This window comes from Schistocerca piceifrons, chromosome 11 (assembly GCF_021461385.2).
Source record: "Schistocerca piceifrons isolate TAMUIC-IGC-003096 chromosome 11, iqSchPice1.1, whole genome shotgun sequence".
NCBI classification, from domain to species: Eukaryota; Metazoa; Arthropoda; class Insecta; order Orthoptera; family Acrididae; genus Schistocerca; species Schistocerca piceifrons.
In genome coordinates this window covers 168513292-168527671 of record NC_060148.1, presented here as the reverse complement: position 1 = coordinate 168527671, position 14380 = coordinate 168513292, and the positions used below count along the sequence as shown (strand labels likewise).

The following is a 14380-nucleotide window of genomic DNA, read 5'->3' as shown; positions in this document are numbered from 1 at the left end:
CTCTTACGACACGTACGGGCAGCACACTGCAGATTCTGCTGTCGGCGGTGTAACGCGGTCTACACAAACGTCCGCATGTAAAACTGTACAGGCTCCAGTTGTTACTCGTAATGGAGAGCTTCATTCTGACTCCTGCAGTCGCCTGCAGGGCTACTGCAGGAAGGTGGTTTCTCACAAGTGTCGGTTTTCAGTGACAAAGCCACATTTCATGTGCACGGAAAGGCAAATCGTCATAGTGTGTATGTTTGGGGCACAGAAAAATTCACACGGGGCTACAGAACACATTTGTAATTGACATACACTTAATGTGTTTCGTGTGTTGTATTCTTCGATAGGTTACAGACTATTTTTCTTTGAGCAAGAAACTGTGACCGGTTACATGTTCTCGGACATGCTGCAGCACTGGCTTATGCTGCAGTTACAGCAAAACTGCGGAGACTTTATTTTTGCAAAAAGATGGTGCTTCACCACCTTTTCTTTCAGACATTTGTAATTACGTCCAAGGATAATTGATCATTTTATATCACACGATTTGCTATCAAATGTACAGTTCGGCTTTAGAAGTCGTTTAACAACTGAAAATGTTATATTCTCTTTTCTCTGTGAGGTACTGGATGGGTTAAACAAAAGGTTGCGAATGCTTGGCATATTTTTTTGATTTAACTGCGGCATTTTATTGTGTTGATCACAAAACATTGCTACAGAAGTTGGACCATTATGGAATACGAGGAGTAGCTCACAATTGGTTCACCTCTTACTTTAGCAACAGGCAGCAAAAGGTTATTATTCACAATGTTGAGAATGGCAGTGATGTGGGGTCTGAGTGGGATACTGTCAAGTGGGGGGTGCCCCAGGGATCAGTGTTGGGGCCACTCCTGTTCCTTATTTATATAAATGATTTGCCCTCTAGTATTATGGGTACCTCTAAAATATTTCTGTTTGCTGATGACACTAGCTTGGTAGTACAGGATGTTGTGTGCAACATTGGCTCAGTTTCTAATAATGCAGTACATGACCTCAGCTCACGGCTTGTAGAAAATAAAGTAACGCTAAATCACAGTAAGACTCAGTTTTTACAACTTCTAACACACAATTCAACAAAACCTGACGTTTTAATTTCACAGAATGGGCATATGATTAGTGAAACCGAACAGTTCAAATTTCTAGGTGTTCAGATAGATAATAAGCTGTCATGGAAAGCCCACGTTCATGATCTTGTTCAAAGACTTAATACTGCCATTTTTACTATTGGAATGGTATCAGAAGTGAGTGATCGTTCAACACGAAAATTAGTCTACTCTGTTTATTTTCATTCGCTGTTGTCGTCTGGTATCATATTTTGGGCTAACTCTTCTCATTCTAAAAGTATATTTTTGGCGCAGAAACGGGCAGCTCATGAAATAAGTGATGTTAGTTCACGAACCTCTTGTCAACCTCTGTTCACAAGTATGGGTATTTTGACATTGGCCTCTCAATACTTATATTCCTTATTGTCGTTTCTTGTTACCAATATCAGCTTATTCCCCAGAATAAGCAGCTTTCACTCGGTTAATACTTGGCAGAAATCAAACCTGCATTTGGATTGGACTTCCTTAGCTCTTGTGCAAAAAGATATGCAGTATACTGCTGCATCCATTTTCAATAAGCTGCCACTTAAATTCAAAAATCTTGGCAGTAATCCACGCACTTTCAAATCGAAACTGAAGAGATTCCTCAAGGGGTCACTCCTCCTATTCTGTAGATGAGTTCCCTGAAAAATTAAGCTGATTTTTATTGCATTGCTGATAGCGTTTACTTAAACTTATAGAGTGACTTTTTTAAGGTTCATGAACATTTATTTTTATCTGTTATTATTGTTGTTGTGGTCTTCAGTCCTGAGACTGGTTTGATGCTACTCTATCCTGTGCAAGCTTCTTCATCTCCCAGTACCTACTGCAACCTACGTCCTTCTGAATCTGCTTAGTGTATTCATCTCTTGGCCTCCCTCTACGATTTTTACCCTACACGCTGCCCTCCAATACTAAATTGGTGATCCCTTGATGCCTCAGAACATGTCCTACCAACCAGTCCCTTCTTCTTGTCAAGTTGTGCCACAAACACCAATTCTCCCCAATCCTATTCAATACTTCCTCATTAGTTATGTGATCTACCCATCTAATCTTCAGCATTCTTCCGTAGCACCACATTTTGAAAGCTTCTATTCTCTTCTTGTCCAAACTATTTATCGTCCATGTTTCACTTCCATACATGGCTACACTCCATACAAATACTTTCACAACAGACTTCCTGAGACTTAAATCTATACTCGATGTTGACAAATTTCTCTTCTTCAGAAACGCTTTCCTAGCCATTGCCAGTCTACATTTTAAATCCTCTCTACTTCGACTATCATCAGTTATTTTGCTCCCCAAATAGCAAAACTCCTTTACTACTTTGCGTGTCTCATTTCCTAATCTAATTCCCCCAGCATCATCCGACTTAATTCGACTACATTCCATTATCCTCGTTTTGCTTTTGTTGATGTTCATCTTATATACTCCTCTCAAGACACTGTCCATTCCATTCAACTGCTCTTCCAAGTCCTTTGCTGTCTCTGACAGAATTACAATGTCATCGGCGAACCTCAAAGTTTTTATTTCTTCTCCATCGATTTTAATACCTACTCCGAATTTTTCTTTTGTTTCCTTTACTGCTTGCTCTATGTACAGATTGAATAACATCGGGGAGAGGCTACAACGCTGTCTTACTCCCTTCCCAAGCACTGCTTCTCTTTCATGCCCCTCGACTCTTATAATTGCTATCTGGTTTCTGTACAAATTGTAAATAGCCTTTCGCTCCCTGTATTTTACCCCTGCCACCTTTAGTATTTGAAAGAGAGTATTCCAGTCAACACTGTCAAAAGCTTTCTCTAAGTCTACAAATGCTAGAAACGTAGTTTTGCCTTTCCTTAATCTTTCTTCTAAAATAAGTCGTAAGGTCAGTATTGCCTCACGTGTTCCAGTATTTCTACGAAATCCAAACTGATCTTCCCCGAGGTTGGCTTCTAGTAGTTTTTCCATTCGTCTGTAAAGAATTCGTGTTAGTATTTTGCAGCTGTGACTTATTAAACTGATAGTTTGGTAATTTTCAGATCTGTCAACACCTGCTTTCTATGGGATTGGAATTATTATATTCTTCTTGAAGTCTGAGGGTATTTCGCCTGTTTCATACATCTTGCTCACCAGATGGTAGAGTTTTGTCAGGACTGGCTCTCCATAGGCCGTCAGTAGTTCCAATGGAATGTTGTCTACTCCGGGGGCCTTGTTTCGACTCAGGTCTTTCAGTGCTCTATCAAACTCTTCACGCAGTATCGTATCTCCCATTTCATCTTCATCTACATCCTCTTCCATTTCCATAATATTGTCCTCAAGTACATCGCCCTTGTATAGACCCTCTATATACTCCTTCCACCTTTCTGCTTTCCCTTCTTTGCTTAGAACTGGGTTTCCATCTGAGCTCTTGATGTTCATACAAGTGGTTCTCTTATCTCCAAAGGTCTCTTTAATTTTCCTGTAGACAGTATCTATCTTACCCCTAGTGAGATAAGCCTCTACATCCTTACATTTGTCCTCTAGCCATCCCTGCTTAGCCATTTTGCACATCCTGTCGATCTCATTTTTGAGACGTTTGTATTCCTTTTTGCCTACTTCAGTTATTGCATTTTTATATTTTCTTCTTTCATCAATTAAATTCAATATTTCTTGTGTTACCCAAGGATTTCTACTAGCCCTCGTCTTTTTACCTACTTGATCCTCTGCTGCCTTCACTACTTCATCCCTCAGAGCTACCCATTCGTCTTCTACTGTATTTCTTTCCCCCATTCCTGTCAATTGTTCCCTTATGCTGTCCCTGAAATTCTGTACAACCTCTGGTTTAGTCAGTTTATACCGGTCCCATCTCCTTAAATTCCCACCTTTTTGCAGTTTCTTCAGTTTTAATCTACAGGTCATAACCAATACATCGTGGTCAGAGTCCACATCTGCCCCTGGAAATGTCTTACAATTTAAAACCCGGTTCCTAAATCTCTGTCTTACCTTTATATAATCTATCTGATACCTTTTAGTATCTCCAGGATTCTTCCATGTATACAACCTTCTTTTATGATTCTTAAACCAAGTGTTAGCTACGATTAAGTTGCGCTCTGTGCAAAATTCTACCAGGCGGCTTCCTCTTTCATTTCTTAGCCCCAATCCATATCCACCTACTACATTTCCTTCTCTCCCTTTTCCTACACTTGAATTCCAGTCACCCATGACTATTGAATTTTCATCTCCCTTCACTATCTGAATAATTTCTTTTATTTCATCATACATTTCTTCAATTCCTTCATCATCTGCAGAGGTAGTTGGCATATAAACTCGTACTACTGTAGTAGGCGCGGGCTTCGTATCTATCTTTGCCACAATCATGCGTTCACTATGCTGTTTGTAGTAGCTTACCCGCATTCCTATTTTCCTATTCATTATTAAACCTACTCCTGCATTACCCCTATTTGATTTTGTGTTTATAACCCTGTAGTCACCTGACCAGAAGTCTTGTTCCTCCTGCCACCGAACTTCACTAATTCCCACTATATCTAACTTTAACCTATCCATTTCCCTTTTTAAATTTTCCAACCTACCTGCCCGAGTAAGGGATCTGACATTCCACGCTCCGATCCGTAGAACGCCAGTTTTCTTTCTCCTGATAACGACGTCCTCTGGAGTAGTCCCCGCCCGGAGATCCGAATGGGGGACTATTTTACCTCCAGAATATTTTACCCAAGAGGTCACCATCATCATTTAATCATACAGTAATGCTGCATGCCCTCGGGAAAAATTACGGCCGTAGTTTCCCCTTGCTTTCAGCTGTTCGCAGTGCCAGCACAGCAAAGCCGTTTTGGTTATTGTTACAAGGCCAGATCAGTCAATCATCCAGACTGTTGCCCTTGCAACTACTGAAAAGGCTGCTGCCCCTCTTCAGGAACCACACGTTTGTCTGGCCTTTCAACAGATACCCCTCCGTTGTGGTTGTACCTAAGGTACGGCCATCTGTATCGCTGAGGCATGCAAGCCTCCCCACCAATGGCAAGGTCCATGGTTCATGGGGGGGGATCTGTTATTACGTTTACATTGTAATTTCATGTACTGACACGTTCCATGACCTTGGAGATTTGCTCCTAAATTTGGTCCTACAGAACTTGACGAGTAAATAAATAAATAAATAAATGAACTGGCTCAGCAGACTGGACGAGCTTCCCATCGTGACTGTCCTCTCGTTCAGGGCCCCCACAGTTGGGGTACTTTATGTGATTTCTTTTTGTGGTGTCATGTCAAAGGTTGTGTGTGATTTCTTTTCATGATGTTACGTCAAATGTCATGTCTTCCTACCTCCACTGCCACTTAGTTTTCAATTTTTGTTTTCGTTGGATACTATCGTTAATGTTGTTAATTTTTACTGACAGACAGAACCGCCTTTTATTTGCACTTAGATCATAGCTCTTGCAAATTTTCGTCTACAAATCCTAACAGTGTCAAATCCACAATATGAGAGCACTGAACTACTTTCCTCATTTCAGAGGTAAAAATATCTCGATTCAGGTAGTTCTTTTCTCACCCGAGACCATATTATAATACTGCACTGAAACAGAGAAAGTGCAGAGGAGCCTCAGGTAGAATGAGGTGCAAGAAATGTGCAGCACAGTTCAACCGAGGCCAAGAAGACTAGGAATAGACAAAGCGTTAGGAAGAAGAAAGTGCTGCTGCTAGGTAGTAGGCCCTCAGTTACAGGAAAGTTTAGGGGCAGCGTACCAGGCCACCAGTATCTCCAAGCCAAATGCAGGGCTAAGTCATGTGATAGAGGACCTAGGGTCTTTATGTAAGGACTTTACAAAAGAGGACCATGTAGTGATAGTGGGTGGGGTGAGAAACAGTTTGGACAGGGATGGGGCATATGACATAGGTGGTGACCGGGACGAGATAGCTTCCCTGACTCACGGCACCGACGTACACTTTGTCGCGCTGTTTTGGCGTCACGATCGACCACACCTCGGTGGAGCTGTGAGGCGAATCAATCTGGGGTTAGGGATGGCTCTGAGGGCAGCCAACTTTGCTCACGTTTCTCTAGTGCCCGTCGGGGTTATCAGCAGATCGGGTTTCACTAGGCACGGTCTACACCTAAACAGGACTGGGAAGGGAAGATTGGTACAGCTGATTCATGGAACCATACGGGGATGGATCTCGGGCCACACATGGTCAAATACCTGTTGTCATGGGTAGGAGAAGCGGGTCTTTTTTAGGATAAATCCAGACAACAGGTTCCCCTGCCTAAAGAGTATCTCCAGCAGTTTAAAAAATACTGAAACAACCACTCACAAGACAGATTTTAACACTTCAAATATCACACCTACCAGATGTCACAAAGGAAAACAAACCATGGGCCATTTCACAGACTTAACAATCCTCCATCAAAACATGCAATCAATAAAAAATAAAATACTACTATTAGAAGTTGAGCTCCAATCTTTGAACTGCACAATAGTTTGTGTTACTGAGCACTGGTGTAGAGATACAGAGATCCAACATGTAGTATTATCATTGAATGGAATGGCAAACTCTTACTGCAGAACTGCTTCAAGGGGTGGAGGATCATGCAACTATATCAGAAAAGGAACACAGTTCAAATCAAGACATGACCTCAGTACACTAAGTGAAGACAAACACTTTGAAATATCAGCTATTGAATTAACAGAGCTTGATATCACCAAGAAATTAATAATTTTGGGTGTGTGTAGCTCTCCCAGCGGTAGTGTGGACACTTATTTCAATAAATTAACACAAGTTCTAGATAAAGTCTCTAGTACAAAGGTCAACATAATTCTGGGTGGGGACATTAACATCAACACTAATATCATAAATGAATCCAGCAGTACCCTCATAAATATCCACAGTTTTAGCATGTCCCTATTGGTCAATAGTGCAACAAGGGTTACTACAATGACTTCATCAGTAATTGACTATGTGGCCACAAATATGGACACGGAAAAATGTGATGTACCTGTAAAAGATCTCAGACTATCATACCATATCTGTCAAATAACAACAGTAAAACCAGGCATTGAATCATTCCCTAAACTACAAGCTTACGAACGATATCTATCAGAAATCAAAACAAAAGATTTTTCAAAAGCTGGGATGAAGAGTATAAGGAAACCAATGGGAATAAGAAAGTCTCTAAATTCTCCACATTATTTGAATTGAACTTTGAAAAGGCATTTCCAAAAGTATGTATATCTGTATCAACATCACACAAAAACCTATGGATAACAGCAGGAAGTAAGAAGTCCTCCCAAACACTTAAATACCTCAGTTCCAGGAAAAAGAGTCGCAATGATCCAGAATTCTTAAATTTCTATCATAGATACAAAAAGGTCTATAGGAAGGTGCTGATTGCTGCAAAAAAGTCATTTAATGACAAAATAATAAATAATGCAGAGAATAAAAGAAAAGCAGTCTGGGATGTTGTAAAAAAGGAAACGGGGAGAGGCAAACAAATGCAGAATAACGTACTTCTAAGAGTGGGGGATAAGGTAATAAATGATCCACAACACTTAGCGAATTATGTAAACGAGCATTTTTCAAGTATTGCAGAAAAGTTACAGCACAAATTCCCCAAAACAAATATAACAACTGTAAATAATGTTGCACTAAATACAATGATGTTACTTACAACCACAGAGAATGAAGTCAATAAAACTGCCCAAAAACTAAAAAATAAAAAGTCAGTAGGCTTAGATAAAGCACCAATGTGTGTACTGAAACAATGCATAGAGATTATAAAAGGTCCCTTAACAAATATAATAAATGAATCCTTCACATCAGGGACATTTCCAGAGCAGTTAAAACAGGCGTGAGTTGTACCTTTGCTTAAGAAAGGTAATGCAGAAGACATAGAAAATTATCAGCCCATTTCCCTGCTCTCACCATTCTCAAAAATAACAGAAGCAATTATGAAAGACAGATTAATGAATTGCCCAAATAAATACTATCTTTTAAGTGAATAACAGTTTGGTTTCCGAAGTGGCAAAAATACGAAGTCAGCCGTAGTAGAATTCACAAAAGTTGTACTTGATGCTCTTGATAAAAATGAGTGCATCACAGGCATATTTTTGGATCTTTCTAAGACCTTTGATACATTCAACCACAAGATTCTATTAAATAAATTAGAAGTATTAGGAATAAGAGGGGTAGGTAACGACTTGTTTCATCATACCTAGCAGACAGAGTACAAAGAGTAGAGATAACAAACACTACAAATAGATCCAAACATTTAGTAAAACACTTATCGGAACCAAAATGCATTAATATAGGGGTTCCACAAGGTAGTATATTAGGACCAATACTATTCCCGATATACATCAATTACTGTGCCAGTAGTGTTACTCGTGGTGAAAAAATTCTCTTCGCTGATTACAGCAATATTATAGCCACTGAGAAAACAAGAGAACTCCTCGCAGAGAAAGTAAATGAAACTCTCAAGGAAGTTTACGATTGGTCAATAAGCAATAAAGTGATCTTGAACATAAAGAAAACTAATGCCATGAATTTCAGTTTGAAGGGGGAAAATGACTATGTTGAATTTTAATACAGATGACACCTCTATAGAGTGTGTAACAAACGAAAAATTTCTAGAAATGAATATTGATTCACAGATGAAGTGGTGTGACCACACAAAGGTACTTGCAAACAGAATGTCATCAGCATGGTACTTGCAAACAGAATGTCATCAGCAGAATCCTATTATCACTGTGTAACATGCAGTGTCTTTTAGCTACATATTATTCAATTCTTAGCTATGGCATTCTGTTTTGGGGAACAAATGCACAAAATATGAACACAATTTTCAAACTCCAGAAAAGAGCCATAAGAATAATAACTAAAATAGTAGTCGAGCTCATTGTAAAGATCTGTTCAAAACACTCAGGATTTTAACTGCGGCATGTGAATACATTAACCCGTCAGTTGTACATATGAAAAATAACATTGGTAATTACTGCACAAACAGCTCTGACCATGAAACAAGAGCTAGATTCGACTTACATTTACCAAGAAAAAATAAACATAAAACTCAAAACAGCATTTTCTACCAAAGAATAAAACTTACAATAAATTACCAAAAGAGATTTAAAAAACTGCAAAAATACACTTATTTAAAAAGGCAGCTAAAAAGTACCTGTTATGCAATACATTTTATACACTGAAGGACTACTTAGATAAAACAGAGTAAGGGTTTGTAAAAAAAATTGTTATACAAATAAATAATGATGATTATAAAACATCCAGCATTCCACATAATACCTTCACACTGTTTTTTTCCTTCTTTTTCCCTTTTCTATAAATACTTACCCCCAAACTATGCATAGCACAACACTAACACTTCTTCCTCTTTCTGAACTCAACATCTCACTCTAAGTTGCAGTACATAAAATGGCCCAGAGATCACCGGTGTGTGTGTGTGTGTGTGTGTGTGTGTGTGTGTGTGTGTGTGTGTGTTACAAAACTGTGTGTGTCTAGTGTGACTGACAGTGAGATATGAGTGAACAGTGTGGCATTAGATTATTTAATAAGTTATTTGTAAAAAAAGTATTGCATACCAGGAGTAAATCTAATGATTGCCTCTAACTAGAAGTCTGTAAATGTATGTGTATACAAATTGGCTTATTTTAAATTGGTCTAAAGTTGTAAATATTTTGCCATGTCCTATATCCTTGTAAAAAGAGATCTACGAATGAATGAAGCTGCTGCTACTACTACTACTACTACCAGATGAAATTTAACTGCAGATTCATACAGCATGCATAAAATGCTGTTTTTTGAGATCGCAACAATGTGACATTAAGTTTAATTTTTGTGGAAATAATAGGAAACAGAAGCAATAACCTTGCACGCAGGTAAAATAACAGTATCCAGATCAACTCTAAGTAAACTTAAAGCAGCCCTCTTAGCCACTGTGGCATTACTCTCGGGAGGACGTGCTCTAATCAACACACGACGTATCTCCGTTTTTGCCTTCTCTACTACCTCGGGAGATAGTTTTAAAATCTACCACTGTCTCGTACAAGCAGGATTACACTAAAAAGACGCAGCTTTTACTGTCCGATTCATCGAATCACCGGATCGGTGCCGACCCTACGAAAAGTGTCGGGAGGAGGATTAATGGCCTTCTGAAGGAAAGTTCCCAGTTTCAGGAGACTAGGAAGAGTCTTAATTCTTAGTGTGTTCCTCCTAGATTATATGCCCTCTGTAAGGTCCACAGTAGAAGAGTTCCTCTCTGTCTGATTGTGAATAATATTGTTGTTTTGACATACAACGGTCAGCCCCACCATTACGACCATCAACCCACTACCGGTGTGAACCCGTGCGGGCGACAGCAGCGTCACCTGCTGAGGGACGACTGCCAGTCAGACACCTGCACGGTGCACGCAGTATCAGTGTGTGTGTAGAACGCTGAAGGCACTCAATCTACCCGAGTTTGATCGAGGGCAGACTGTGCCGGCCCGGAGGCTTGGTACGAGCGTTTCGCAAACTGCACGATTTATCGGGTGTTTGAGGAGTGCGGTGGTGAGTGTCTTCGACACGAGGTGAAATCACATCCACACGTCGTGAGGTAGGGGAGGGGACCTGTCATTACAGATGTCAGACGTTGTAGGCCGGGCAGACCGGTAAAATGGGACAGGTGTGAAACTGGCAGAACCGGCATCACACACTAATGCTGGGCAGAGTACGAGTGTGTCTGAACACAGTGACCACTGAACACTCCAAGCCGTGGGCCTCTGCAGGTGACAACCTGAGCACGTGCCGACATCGGCAAACTACGACTGAAACGGCAATGTGACCGTCGGCACTGGACGCCGGCACAGTGGCAGAACGTCGCGCGGTCTGACGAATCCCGAGACCTTCTTTATCGGGCCGACAGGAGGGAGTGAAACCGTCATCTTCCCGAGGACCGGCTCCTCGACACCTATACACTGCAGGACGGAGACGAGCTGGCAGCAGCTCCGGGGCACAACTGCGTGGGCATCTGCGGGTCCGACGGAGCTCGTGCGAGGCACTGTGACGACCGAGAAGTATCGTACTCTGGTTGCAAACCGCATACGCCCCCTTCGTGATGATGATGTTTCCCGACAGCAGTGGCATTTTTCAACAAGACAATGTGTCAAGTCACAACGCCAGGAGTGTGGTGGCCGGGTTCGAGGAAGTCTATGGTGTGTTCTAATTTATGTGCTGGCCCCCCAAATCACCAGAATTGAACCCGGTCGAACGCATCTGGGATGGGATGCGATTGAACGTGGCACGAGAACTCATTGCCCCCTGGTGCTCATCGCCCCTCCCCAGAATTTACGGGAAATAGGTAACTTGCGCGCACGTGTGTGTGTGTGTGTGTGTGTGTGTGTGTGTGTGTGTGTGTGTGTGTGCAGATGTGGTGCCAACTCTCTCTGGAGACCCACCGAGGCCTAACTGCTTCCATGCCACGACACGTCGCCTCTGTCATCCGTGCCAAAGGCGAACATACTGGTTATTATGTAGGTGGTCATGACATTCTGGCTGATCAGTAGCAAAACACACTGCTATTCTCTTGAGCCCTATAGTAGGTCACTGTGAGCATCACACTTAGAAATCGGCAGATTTCTTATGTCAATTACAGGGAATGTGTTTGAATGACTCTGACATTTTAGTAAGTTTTGAAGTGGCATCTCTTTTCATTCGTGTCCCTCAGTGTGATTCCTGACAATCGATTGAGGTTAGGTTTCGTGTCGGTTTAATGAACCTATTTCGACATGCGATGACCCACTTACTTTTTATTCAATGGCCAGTACTGTGAGCAGACAGGTTCCAATGGGAAGCCCATCGTAACCTATTATTGCCAATTTGGTTATCGGAGACTCGGAAGACGGTGCCTCGGAGTCAGCAGCTTTGAAACCGGCACGTTTTTTCAGATATGCAGATGATACTTTTGTTGTTCGGTCTCGTGGCAATGGGAATTTGGGTGACACTCGGACCCTGAGAGTTGTGTCAGCCGAATTAGCCCATCTCGAGGTGACCTCTCATCAGAACGGTTACAGTGGAAGACAGATGAGACGTGCACTGTGCTACTGATCGACTGTACTCTGCATGGGTGATGGTAATACTGAGGTGGCAGTAAAGTCTACAGCCTTTTTGCCTTTATGCAGGGAGCACTTTCAACAGGATTGGTCATATTTTGTGAAAACAAATGAAGTGGGTTATTCAACCACCACCTAAAAGATTGGTGGGCCTTTTAGGTTACGTAAAACACGATCTCATTTGGCGCTAGGTGGTTGTCTACTGTATGTATTCCTTGCAGTTGTGGCGTGTGATGTATCGGTTAGACTATCGAGACTGTGGAGGAACAGTATACCGAGTGTGAGCGGCACACACGCTTATGACAGCCAGACAAATCTGCCACTGCAGAACACTGCCTCGGTACCGGTCATCCTACAGAATACAGTGACACGGAGATTGTGGCATACATTTACAGCAACCGGGATGGTGTTGTTATGGAAACAGTTGACATTAAACTGGCAATTAACCTCGTTAATAGAGATAACTGTTTTTATCTAAATCCTGCATGCAATCCTGCTCTCTCCCTTGTCAAAAAACAGAGGGACAGAGTTAATGCTACCTGACCTGTTGATTATTAATTTCACCACTGGTAACACCTGGAGTCAGTCACCTTCAGTTTGTACAACGGTCCCAGTGTTTACAGTGCGTCATCTTTGTGGAGTTTCTCTGCAAACTGCGGTTTCCAGTTCCCTCGCACAGTGCTTACTTACTGCAGTTACACCTTATAAATGGCAGGGTGTGCTCCTGTCAAAATATCGGCAGCTGTCGGCGACCTCAACCGCTGCATTACCCTAAGTTATCTGTACGCTATACATGCTGGGAGAAAGTCGGGTCTCAACAATCCGAAGATTACCCAATTACCATTATTCAATACTACGGTGTTAGTCACACGGCCCGGTGTGAAAAATTTCCTCAGCTTAGTGACAAAGTTCGTGAGAAAACTTTAAAGACAATTTTTTCAAGAATTTTTGACACCGAACTGATTTGTGAAACTGACATTTGAGTTCTGACCTTCAAGTACCACACACACACAAAATTACAAAAATTTGACTGGCATGTGATCTCCTTGTAAGGTTGAAATTGTAGAAGAAACAAAGAAAAAATGATAGCTGCATGTGCAAGTAATACTATAGTTCTTTAATTATTCTTCTGTCTCTTTAGTTTAGTTCAATCAGCTTTTAGAATTTTTATTACTTTGTTCTGGTTGACAGTGTCAGATGTGCTCCTCACGTCTGCCAGAGATAAAGGACCACAAAAGAAGATAAGTGAAGAAATGAAACAAGGCTGGGCTGCAGAAACGGTCGAGCACTCCCCGGGCTTGTCACGTGACACGACTGCCCCGCCACACTGAATATTAAAGTCTGGGAGGCCAAAACCTGATGACCATTATCCCACAGTTGGCCAGTTTTGAGGATAAGTAAACCTTTAGGCCCCACATTCCTCACAGTGCTGTGAGCAGTCCAGCAGCAGTGAAGTTCCACTGCTAAGGCAGGGGGAGACTCGTCACACAGAACAGTGTTCTCTCTCTCTCTCTCTCTCTCTCTCTCTCTCTCTCTCTGGCCCCCTCCCCCTTTCCAAAAAAAGTGTGATCTTTTTTACTCCTTTTCAGTGTTTCTACTGGCGGTATTGGAGAACAAATGTAATGTACTTTGCTTCCAGTAGATGGTAGCACGAGACAGTACGGTTCTCTTGTAAATTGCTGGAGTGTGGTCCGTCAACATTAGAGAAGCTGTGAGAGGAAACAACATTACTCTGTCTATCTGTAATTTTTTATCCTCCAAGAGTTTTTTGATAGCAACACAGCCAATTCGTATATTAATACAAGTGCTGCAGATGTCTTGACTCGAGGTGAGTGATCGAATGTCTAAAATTTCTCAACAATTAAAAATTGAAGCTGAGGGCTGCGTCTCGAATTTCTTTTTCTGGGGCGAGTCTGTGTCGATATTTCATAAACTGACATTTCGTCTCTGGGTCATAATGGTGTACCCACGTTTCATCTACTGTCGCAATTGAATGGAGAAAGGCGTCACCTTCATTCTCGTAATGTGAGAGATGTTCCTGGCAAATTACAAGTCTGTGCACTTTCATTTCAGGAGTCAGCATCCGGGGTATCAATCGTGCACAGATCTTCCGATAGCTGAGCAAAGCAATAATGTGGCCCACACGTTCTTGTGAAATGCCGATTGTGCTTGCAATTTCTCTCTGAGTGATACAACAACAGT

At 41.6% G+C, this 14380-nt stretch overlaps 1 protein-coding gene across 4 annotated transcripts in view; it reads right to left on the bottom strand.

Annotated features, from left to right (window-relative positions):
• The window catches only part of LOC124719917 (zinc finger protein 436-like), a 223562-nt gene that overhangs the window by 98674 nt on the left and 110508 nt on the right, over window positions 1-14380 (bottom strand). The window lies entirely within an intron of this gene.